Source organism: Salmo trutta, chromosome 14 (genome assembly GCF_901001165.1).
Source record: "Salmo trutta chromosome 14, fSalTru1.1, whole genome shotgun sequence".
NCBI classification, from domain to species: Eukaryota; Metazoa; Chordata; class Actinopteri; order Salmoniformes; family Salmonidae; genus Salmo; species Salmo trutta.
In genome coordinates, this window is record NC_042970.1 from 17,755,700 (window position 1) to 17,767,509 (window position 11,810).

At 39.8% G+C, this 11,810-nt stretch overlaps 1 protein-coding gene across 1 annotated transcript in view; it reads right to left on the reverse strand.

The window, feature by feature from the left end:
• Window positions 1-9,316, reverse strand: part of LOC115207539 (contactin-4-like) — a 124,532-nt gene extending 115,216 nt beyond the window's left edge. The window contains exon 1 of the mRNA XM_029774695.1: window positions 9,238-9,316. The gene's annotated coding sequence lies outside the window, so the exon portion shown is untranslated. The remainder of the gene's footprint in view (window positions 1-9,237) is intronic.
• Between the last annotated feature and the right edge of the window lie 2,494 nt (window positions 9,317-11,810).

Sequence of the window (11,810 nt, forward strand, 5' to 3'; positions counted from 1 at the left end):
CCTGATCGAACATCTCTGCAGAGGCCTGAAAAATCGCTGTGCAGCGATGCTCTCCATCCAACCTGACAGAGCTTGAGAGGATCTGCAAAGAATAAATGGGAGAAACTCCCCAAGTACAGGTGTGCCAAACTTGTAGCGTCATACCCAAGAAGATTCGAGGCTGTAATCGTTGCCAAAGGTGCTTCAACAAAGTACTAAGTAAAGGGTCTGAATACTTGTGTAAATGTGTTATATTTCACTTTTTTTTAATAAATTTGCAAAACATTTAAAAAAAACTGTTTTGGATTGGTCATTATGGGGTATTGTGTGTAGATTGAGGGAAAAAACAATTGAATCAATTTTAGGATAAGGCTGCAACGTAACAAAAAGTTGAAAAAGTCAAGGGGTCTGAATACTTTCCGAAGGCACTGAACAAAAATAAACCAACAATTTCAAAGATTTTACTAAGTTACAGTTCATAAGGAAATCAGTAAATTTAAATAATTTCATTAGGCCCTGATCTATGGATTTCACATGACTGGGAATACAGTATCTGTTCGTCACAGATACCTTAGAAAAATAAGGTAGGGGCGTGGATCATAATACCAGTCAGTATCTGGTGTGACCACCATTTGCCTCATGCAGGGCCACACATTTCCTTCGCATAGAGTTGATCAGGCTGTTGATTGTGGCCTGTGGAATGTTGTCACACTCCTCGTAAATGGCGGTACGAAGTTGCTGGATATTGGAGGGAACTGGAACACGCTGTCGTACACGTCGATCCAGAGCATCCCAAACATGCTTAATGGGTGACATGTCTGGTGAGTATGCAGGCCATGGAAGAACATTTTCAGCTTGCAGGAATTATGTACACATCCTTGCGACATGGGGCCATGCATTATCATGCTGAAACATGGATCTCGTCACGGTATCTCTGTGCATTCAAATTGCCATCGATAAAATGCAATTTCATTCATTGTCCACAGCTTATGCCTGTCCATACCATAATCCCACCACCACAGGGCACAACATTGACATCAGCAAACGGTTGGACATACTGCAAAATTCTCTAAAATGACGTTGAGGCGGCTTATGGTAGAGAAATTAACATTACATTTTCTGGCAACAGTTCTGGTGGCCATTGCTGCAGTGAGAATGACAATTGCATGCTTCCTCAAAACTTGAGACATCTGTGGCATTGTGTTGTGTGACCAAACTGCACATTTTAGATTGGCCTTTTATTGTCCACAGCACAGTGCACCTGTATAATGATCATGCTGTTGAATCAGCTTCTGGATATACCACACCTGTCAGGGATGGATGGATTATCTTGACAAAGGAGAAATGCTCACCAACAGGGATGTAAACATATTTTTGCACATTTTAGAGAAATATTTGTGTGTGTATGGAACATTTCTGGGATCTTTTACTTCAGCTCATGAAATCATAGGACCAACACTTTACATGTTGTATTAATATTTTTGTTCAGTGTATTGATAATGTCTATTTTTGATAAATCTAAAATATATAATAAACCCATTGGTACTGTAGAAGTATGGGGATGGGGACAAATCTGAGTATAATTTCAAGGCAATATTAGATGTAGGTGTTCTTGATCAGAAGGATACTTCATGCAACTAGCACTGGGCGGTATTTTGAAATAATTAGATATTCAAAGAATCTAGTTAATAAAAATAAAAATCTTATTTTATGTCTTTTTGGTCTCATCTCCTTCGCTCCATCTGTGCTGTGTGCACGGTGCATCTTCACACCCACAAAGACACCAAGCCCCTCCCCCTGCCATTCTCAATAACAAAGTCAAAAGATAAGCTGCTCATTGTCAGAGGAAGAAGTTCAAGTCTCTATTTGCATTTGAGGTTTGGTCCAACAGAATCGGTCAATTCCCAAAATGTTGAACAGAGCAGACCCTACTAAAAACAGGAGAATCAATGAACATGACTGTGGAAAACTAATGCTCAGTTTGTTGTGCACAGCCTTGCGGTACCATGTACCGCTACCAGCATTTTAGCCACATACTGTTATGTGTGAGCTGTCTAGTCTGTTTTATAAAATGTGCAATGAGCATAAAAAGACGCAATTACATGAGGAATTGCAACTTGTTCTCATTCTGAGAAGTAAGCCTCTTCTTATCCAAGTAGGCCACTTGATTTCAACATATAAATAAGGTGAACAGGCTATGATGTTCAGGCTATGATGTTCAAACAGTTGGAGATAGACAGGAGGGTGTATTAATAACAGCTAACCCTATAGTCTAAACCCTGTCTAAGACAGGGCCTAAGCTAACATCTGGAATTGTTTTAAGATGGTCATGCCAATGATTATTTAACTATTTGATTTGGAATTTTAAGACCCCTTAAGGAATAAAAAAAAAAAATTATAATCATAATAATTGATTGGATTCAGCATTGAATTTGGCATTACTGCTATTAGCCAATAGAAACACATTGAATAACATTCACTACATGGAACAGATAGTCAAAAGGAATCTAAAGGAAGAGTGTTCTTAAAAGAGATAAGTGTAAAAAAAATGTTGTTACTGATCTTATTTATCCCCTTACTTTAGACACTAAACTAACTCAATATATACACTTCCATTCCATTTTTAAACTGGAAGTGGAGACCTTCAGATGAGTCTTGTGAGGCTTGTGGAGAACACCAACATGTCCGTGACAGTCTCAGCTTTCCACAGATGGGTCATTATTTCCCAGGCCAAACCACTCAGACGTTACCGACATAAGTTGGCAGAAGAGGCTGTACCGACTTCAGAAGTCTTGTGAGGCTTGTGGATGTCCTATAGCAAAACAGGGAACACCATCATGTTGGTGACACGACAGACGTTTTCGTGAGAAGACCGATTTCCGGGATGTCTCATGGTCTACAAACACTGCTCTAGCTCTGCCACCTTTCACCGAAGATGCGGAAGGGCGTTATCGGCAGAAGCAGTAATTGAGACACAGCCTGCAAAAAAAAAGATATCGCAAGCTTAAACTGTTCTACCTTGTTAGCAAGCAAATACATTTAAGTTGGCTAGACTTCAAACAAAGACTAACTGGCTACTCAATAGCACATGGGCTTGTGCTTCAGAGATTGTTTAGGAGACGTGTTAATTTTCTATAATGTCTGCTGCAAGAAGTTGGTCATTATTAGTGGATGTGCATTGTGCATGGTGCTGGGTAATTCTTTTTTTTTTAAATAGCATTTTCATAGACAGACTTGAAAAAATGTGTGCATAGTGCAAAAATTTCAGATTAAACTATTTTGATAAAATAATTTCAGTGGATCTTATGATTGTAGACAGCTTATATTTAGCCTAGGTACGACTTTACAAGCCATAAATTACTTAGATTAAATTCAAAGTTTATTTAGAGAAAAAATAAAAAAAATAATGTACAGTTCCAGTCAAAGGTTTGGACACACCTACTCATTCAAGGGTTTTTCTTTATTTTTTACTATTTTCTACGTTGTAGAATAATAGTGGAGATATTAAAACTATGAAATAATACATATGGAATCATGTAGTAACCAAAAAGGTGTTAAACAAATCAAAATATATTTTACAATTGGGATTCTTCAAAGTAGCCACCCTTTGCCTTGACAGCTTTGCACAATCTTGGCATTCAGTCAACAAGCTTGGAATACATTTCAATTAACAGGTGTGCCATGTTAAAAGTGTAACGGCTCTCGTCGGAATGAGTGGACCAAAGCGCAGCGTGGAAAGTGTTCATGATTTGTATTTATCAAAAAACACTCGAACAAAGTAACAAAATGAAAAGCCAACAGTTCTGTCAGGTAACAGAAATACTAAACAGAAAATAACCTCCCACAAAACTCAGGTGGAAAACAGGCTGCCTAAGTATGATTCCCAATCAGAGACAACGATAGACAGCTGCCTCTGATTGGGAACCACACTCGGGTCAAAAACAAAGAAATAGAAAACAGATATTCCCACCCGAGTCACACCCTGACCTAACCAAACATGGAGAATAAATAAAATCTCTAAGGTCAGGGCGTGACAAAAAGTTAATTTCTGGAATGCGTTTGAGCCAATCAGTTGTGTTGTGACAAGGTAGGGGTGGTATACAGAAGACATCCTTATTTGGTAAAATACCAAGTCCATATTATGAATAGAACAGCTCAAATAAGCTAAGACAAACAGTCCATCATTACTTTAATACATGAAGGTCAGTCAATCCAGAAAAGGTTGGGTGATTGTGGAGGCCAGGTCATCTGATGCAGCACTCCATCACTCTCCTTCTTGGTCAAATAGCCCTTACACAGCTTGAAGGTGTGTTTTGGGTCAATATCCTGTTGAAAAACAAATTATCGTCCCACTAAGCACAAACCAGATGGGATGGCGTATCACTGCAGAATGTGGTAGCCATGCTGGTTAACCTGTTAGGGCTAGGGGGCAGTATTTACACGGCCGGATAAAAAACGTATCCGATATAATCTGGTTACTACTCCTACCCAGTAACTAGAATATGCATATACTTATTAGATATGGATAGAAAACACCCTCAAGTTTATAAACTGTTTGAATGGTGTCTGTGAGTATAACAGAACTCATATGGCAGGCAAAAACCTGAGAGATTCCTTTACAGGAAGTGGCCTGTCTGACCATTTATTGGCTTTCTTTGACATCTCTTTCCAAAACAAAGGATCTCTGCGGTAACGTGAGAGCCACGGCTCCCATAGGCTCTCAGAGCCCGGGAAAAAGCTGAATGTCGTCATTCCAGCCCCAGGCTGAAACACATTATCGCCTTTGTCAAGTGGCCGATCAGTAGACAATGGGCATTAGGCGCGTGCACTGGTCGCCCCCGTCTTTCTTTTTTCCCCTCTATTTAGCTAAACGCATATTCCCGGTCGGAATATTATCGCTTTTTTACGAGATAAATTGCATAAAAATTGATTTTAAACAGCGGTTGACATGCTTCGAAGTACGTTAATGGAATATTTAGAATTTTTTTGTCACGAAATGCGCCATGCTCGTGACCCTTATTTACCATTTCGGATAGTGTCGTGAACGCACGAACAAAACGCCGCTGTTTGGATATAACGATGGATTATTCGGGACCAAACCAACTTTTGTTATTGAAGTAGAAGTCCTGGGAGTGCATTCTGACGAAGAACAGGAAAGGTAATAACATTTTTGTTATAGTAAATCTGATTTTGGTGAAGGCTAAACTTGCTGGGTGTCTAAATAGCTAGCCCGTGATGGCTGGGCTATGTACTTAGAATATTGCAAAATGTGCTTTCACCAAAAAGCTATTTTAAAATCGGACATATCGAGTGCATAGAGGAGTTCTGTATCTATAATTCTTAAAATAATTGATATGCTTTTTGTGAACGTTTATCGTGAGTAATTTGTTAGTAAATTATGCTAGTATGCTAGTTCTGAACGTCACATGCTAATGTAAAAAGCTGGTTTTTGATATAAATATGAACTTGATTGAACAAAACATGCATGTATTGTATAACATAATGTCCTAGGTGTGTCATCTGATGAAGATCATCAAAGGTTAGTGCTGCATTTAGCTGTCTTCTGGGTTTTTGTGACATTATATGCTAGCTTGAAAAATGGGTGTCTGATTATTTCTGGCTGGGTACTCTGCTGACATAATCTAATGTTTTGCTTTCGTTGTAAAGCCTTTTTGAAATCGGACAGTGTGGTTAGATTAACGAGAGTCTTGTCTTTAAATAGCTGTAAAATAGTCATATGTTTGAGAAATTGAAGTAATAGCATTTCTAAGGTATTTGAAAATCGCGCCACAGGATTCAACTGGCTGTTACGTAGGTGGGACGATTTGGTGCCACCTGCCCTAGAGAGGTTAAGTGTGGGTTGAAGTCTAAATAAAATCACTGACAGTGTCACCAGGAAAGCATCCCCACACATCACACCTCCTCCATGCTTCACGGTGGGAACCACACATGCAGAGACCATCCGTTCACCTACTTTGCATCTCACAAAGACACGGCGGTTGGAACCAAAAATCTCAAATTTGGACTCATCAGACCAAAGGACAGATTTCCACCAGTCTAATGTCCATTGCACGTGTTTCTTTGCCCTAGCAAGTCTCTTCTTATTACTGGTGTCTTTTAGTAGTGGTTTCTTTACAGGAATTCGACCATGAAGGCCTGATTCACGCAGTCTCTTATGAACGGTTGATGTTGAGATGTGTCTGTTACTTGAACTCTGAAGCATTTATTTGGGCTGCAATTTCTATGGCTGGTAACTTTAATGAACTTATCCTCTGCAGCAGAGGTAACTCTGGGTCTTCCTTTCCTGTGGTGGTCCTCATGAGATCCAGTTTCATCATAGCGGTTTTTTGACTGCACTTGAAACTTTCTAAGTTCTTGAAATATTCCGGATTGACTGACCTTCATGTATTAAAGTAATGATGGACTGTCATTTCTCTTTGCCTATTTGAGCTGTTATTGCCATAATATGGACTTGATCTTTTACCATATAGGGCTTCCTTCTCTATGCCACCCCTACCTTGTCACAACACAACTGATTGGTTCAAACGCATTAAGAAGGAAAGAAATTCCACAAATGAACTTAAGACACATCTGTTAATTGAAATGACTACCTCATGAAGCTGGTTGAGAGAATGCCAAGATTGTGCAAAGCTGTCATCAAGTCAAAGGGTAGCTACTTTGAAGAATCTCAAATATATAAAAAAATGTATTCTGATTTGTTTAACACTTTTTTGGTTACTACATGATTCCATATGTGTTATTTCATAGTTTATGTATTCACTATTATTCTACAATGTAGAAAATAGTAAAAATAAAGAAAAACTCTGGAATGCACCTTTGCTCGCTTTCCTCTGTATTTTCTAGTGCTGAACTTTCCAAAAATTGGACTACCTGAAGACATCACTGAAAATGTAGCCCCTTCACGTCACAATAACATCTGGCTGCTGGCTGGCGGATGGCCAGGGAAGCATTTCACTTGAAGTGTGCGAAGGACTGACAGACGGCATCTGAGGCCGTGAATACAGAACCAGCCTGGCTCATACACACCGGCAGCTATTAACATGACCAAGATGCCAGGCAGAGGGAGAATGAAGCTGGCTGAACTGCCACTATAATATCACAGGCCTGACCCCAGGAGACAACACTGAGCTCAGGATGTTAAACCACACCACCCGCTCCATCTATCACTGTTATCTCCCTCTATCACCTCAGTGAAGATTAGGCCTCAGCTAGCTACCTGCCCTGGCCTGCACTGAGCTCACTGCCATGCAAGTTCATATCCCAACACGGGGAACATGTGTATAATGCATGATACCTCATATAACTTCCATGTCTACTCAAGTAATAAGACTACTCAGTGACAGTAGCATTGGTGAGATAGTTATACACCAACAATTACACCCCATACGTATGCATGTATATGAAATACATTGAGGCTGTCGGTCAGTGCAGCAATTGAGGCTGTCTATTGGTCAGTGTAACAATTGACACTGTCTGTCAGTGCAGCACTTCATATTGCCATGCTGATCATTTGTCTATAATATGCATACATTTGTCAGCGAGAAGCAGCCAGGCCAATATTTTCTTCTCCAGAACAATGACCAAATGCATCACTTATTTTAATGTTCTAATTAATTTCCTATGGATGGTGGGAGACGGAGTGATTTGACATCTGTTGCAATTCGGTGAGAGCAGGCTGAATAGTCAGGCCGTAGTGAGCCACTGCCAGTCTGTCAGGTGGGCATGAGAAACTGAGGGAGCCCAACGGCCCATATGTATTCTCTAGATGGCCCTCCTGAGGCTAATCGACAGAGCTGCAGAGACGTGCCAGTTTTATTAAGTCACTGCTTGAGAAATTAACCCACAAAGTGGTATATTAATCATTGTTTCGACAAACTAAGTGACAGAAGAGTGTTATCATGGAATAAATCTTTTGAGTTACATTTGAAAGAAAACAGCTAATTATACATTATGCTTTACCTTCCTGTAAAGTTTGAACTTCATGATAATCATTTCAGAAGGTAGGATTCCATAGCTTTCCTAGAAATGATGACTGCAGACTTGGGTCTAGTTAATAAGAATTGTCCTGTTGTCCAAAGTCCAAGTTTAAGGCAATACATGTCCATAACAGACACACACGAGCACTGCCTGTCGCACACGCACGCACACACACACACAGAGAGACATGAGCTCAAATCAGCACCACAGACAGCGCAAGCACTAGTGTGCTTGTTTCAACCAGATTTTTATATTCTGCTTTAGGACCGTGTAGCAGCTAAATCCTTTTTGAAAATCTGAAAATTATGTCTTCCAATTCCATTTAAAACAAACATATTGAGGGCAATACACTGGTTAGCATTCATTTGGCTCCCATCACGTATTATATTAGCCTACTGCAGGTGTGTATGCACACGGTAACCTGGATACATTGCCCAAACAGCCTGTATGCAAAGCCAGAACAGTATTTTTCTGCACACTACCCTAGTTTGTCTAGGCACAAATACAGAACATCAGAGACAGGGACTTTAGTGGGAAGGAGTGCACTTCTCTATGGATATGTAAAACATACATACTTGTTCAGCAATTAGGCTACACCTAACAACTCCCGGGAGCCCAGAAAGAGAATACGAAATATGTTAAAAGGCTGGGTGAAATTCAGAACGTGAACCAACCTTTTTTTTATTACCTTTATTTAACTAGGCCAGGCAACTAGGCTACCTACCTGTGTGATGTAAGTTAAAACAAAAACCTGTCGTTTGCTGCGTCTTCCAACAAGAGCTTCGTAAAGCATTAGTGCACAAAATGTGAAGGTATGAGGCAGGGAGAAGATCAATTAGAAAGCGGTATTGCTTGCTATATAGTGCAATGACAAAACTACAAAGAATAGCCTTCCCTTTTGAATGTAGTCTAGCGAAAATGTGCTTTGAAATGCAATTTCAAAGCATTTACTTAAGTGTAGATTAAAATGAACCGCACGAAATTTCGCCACAGACTAAATAAGTATGAACTTTATATTCATGTAACCGGGAGAGAAAGCATTGACTGGTGTTCAAAACACTGGAAATCTAAGGCTTTTCGTGAAAATGCGCAAATCAACCAGCTGTGGTTCAACTAGGTAGCCTACTAGTTATACCTGCTGCTATGCGTTTAGTCAAATTATAAGTGGACTGGACGTATTCGCCACCGAATAAACATTCCCCATTCATAGATTTAACACACAGTAGACTACGTGGCACAATAACTTTCATGGAACCTTACCTTCAACAGAGAAGACAGGGCAGGTTGCTGCAGGCAAAAGGAGAGGTTCTTCAAAACCAAGAGGACTGTGAAGACGTCCGGAACACAGGAATCTCAAATCGCTTTTGATACAGAACCGCTTGATGTCCAAACTGTTCCTCCCAGTGTAGATTTTGGCAGCACAAAAACGCCACACCATAGACCCCTCCCCCGCATAAATCACCATATGTATCAAATATGGTTGTTCTCATGCATAGTAGGTTATGTCTAGCCTATTTATCTCAGGATAGACTATTGAATATGCAAGTGAATTAGACTAAACCAATCTATTTGAGGTTTAATCCTTCAGGATTTGGGACAAATAAATTGTTGCCATTTTTTTTACTGAATGACTAAACTACAGTAGGCTATAGTAGGCCTACACCTATTTTATGTAACCATACAGTAGTTGTTTCTTATTTCCAAGTGAACAATTGTACAACACATAGGAGAATATTGGACAGGCCACAAAGAGTCAAAACATAAAGCTACTTTACTTTAATAAGACTGGTCAAGTGCCAAAAAATCTGTCTGCTCAAAGTGTAAATCATTACTTTACAGTAACATAATATGTGACTGCCGTTTCAACATGTAAGTAGGTAGGCTACTTTAAAGGTCTTCATTAGCGTGAAAATGACGGTGTTGGCGTTAGACATTTCCAGGCAGGTACTGGTAACAGATTTGGCACTGGAGGAAGCAGGTTGGACTGTAGTGGGAGCATCAGCATCCGGTAGACAGGCGAAGAGCTAGTACGCTCAACTGAAAGCATACTGTTTGTTTATAGTATACTAAAATTAACTAATAGTATGTAGTAATTAGATGTTGTCTCTGTGTTGTCTCTGTGTTCACCCCTTTAGATTTTTGTGTATTAGGTAGTTGTTGGGAAATTGTTAGATTACTTGTTAAATATTACTGCACTGTCAGAACTAGATGCACAAGCATCTCGCTTTAACATCCACTAACCATGTGTATGTGACCAATAAAATTTGATATACTCATTAAATATATGGTATATAGTATGGGTATTCGAACACAGCTATGGAATCATGTAGTAACCAAAAGTGTTAAACAAGTTCAAATATATTTTTGATTTTAGACTCTTCAAAGTAGCCACCCTTTGCCTTGATGACAGCTTTGCACACACTTGGCATTCTCTCAACCAGCTTCATGAGTTAGTCACCTGGAATACATTTCAATTAACAGGTGTGCCTTGAAGGTTCATTTGTGGAATTTATTTCCTTCATAATGCATTTGAGCCAATCAGTTGTGTTGTGACAAGGTAGGGGTGGTATACAGAAGATAACCCTATTTGGTAAAAGACCAAGTCCATATTATGGCAAGAACAGCTCAAATAAGCAAAGAGAAATGACAGTCCATCATTACTTTGAAAGTTTCTTCAAGAGCAGTTAAAAAAACCATCAAGCACTATCATGAAACTGGATCTCATGAGGACCGCCACAGGAAAGGAAGACCCAGAGATACCTCTGCTGCAGAGGATAAGTTCATTAAAGTTACCAGCCTCAGAAATTGCAGCCCAAATAAATGCTTTGCAGAGTTCAAGTAACAGACACATCAACATCAACTGTTCAGAGGAGACTGCGTGAATCAGGCCTTGCTGCAAAGAATCCACTACTTAAGGACACCAATAATAAAAGGCTTGCTTGGGCCAAGAAACACGAGCAATTGACATTAGACTGGTAGAAATCTGTCCTTTGGTCTGATGAGTCCAAATTTGAGATTTTTGGTTCCAATCACTGTCTTTCTGAGACGCAGAGTAGGTGAATGGATGATCTCCGCATGTGTAGTTCCCACCGTGAAGCATGGAGGAGGAGGTGTGATGGTGCTTTGCTGGTGACACTGTCAGGGATTTATTTAGAATTCAAGGCACACTTAACCAGCATGCCTACCACAGAATTCTGCAGCGATACGCCATCCTATCTGGTTTGCGCTTAGTGGGACTATCATTTGTTTTAACAGGACAATGACCCAACACACCTCCAGGCTGTGTACGGGCTAAGGAGGAGAGTGATGGAGTGCTGCATCAGATGACCTGGCCTCCACAATCACCCGATCTCAACTCAATTGAGATGGTTTGGGATGAGTTGGACCACAGAGTGAATGAAAAGCAGCCAACAAGTGCTCAGCATATGTGGGAACTCCATCAAGACTGTTGGAAAAGCATTCCTCATGAAGCTAGTTGAGAGAATGTCAAGAGTGTGCAAAGCTGTCAATGCAAAGTGTGGCTACTTTGAAGAATCTAAAATATATTTTGATTTGTTTAACACTTTTTGGTTACTACATGATTCCATATGTCTTATTTCATCGTTTGTCTTCACTCTTATTCTACAATGTAGAAAATAGTACAAATAAAGTGAAACTCTTGAATGAGTAGGTGTCCAAACTTTTGAGTGGTACTATACACAGTTGAAGTCAGAAGTTTACATACACTAAGTTGACTGTGCCTTTAAACAGCTTGGAAATTCCAGAAAATTATGTCATGGCTTTAGAAGCTCCTGATAGGCTAATTGACATCATTTGAGTCAATTGGAGGTGTA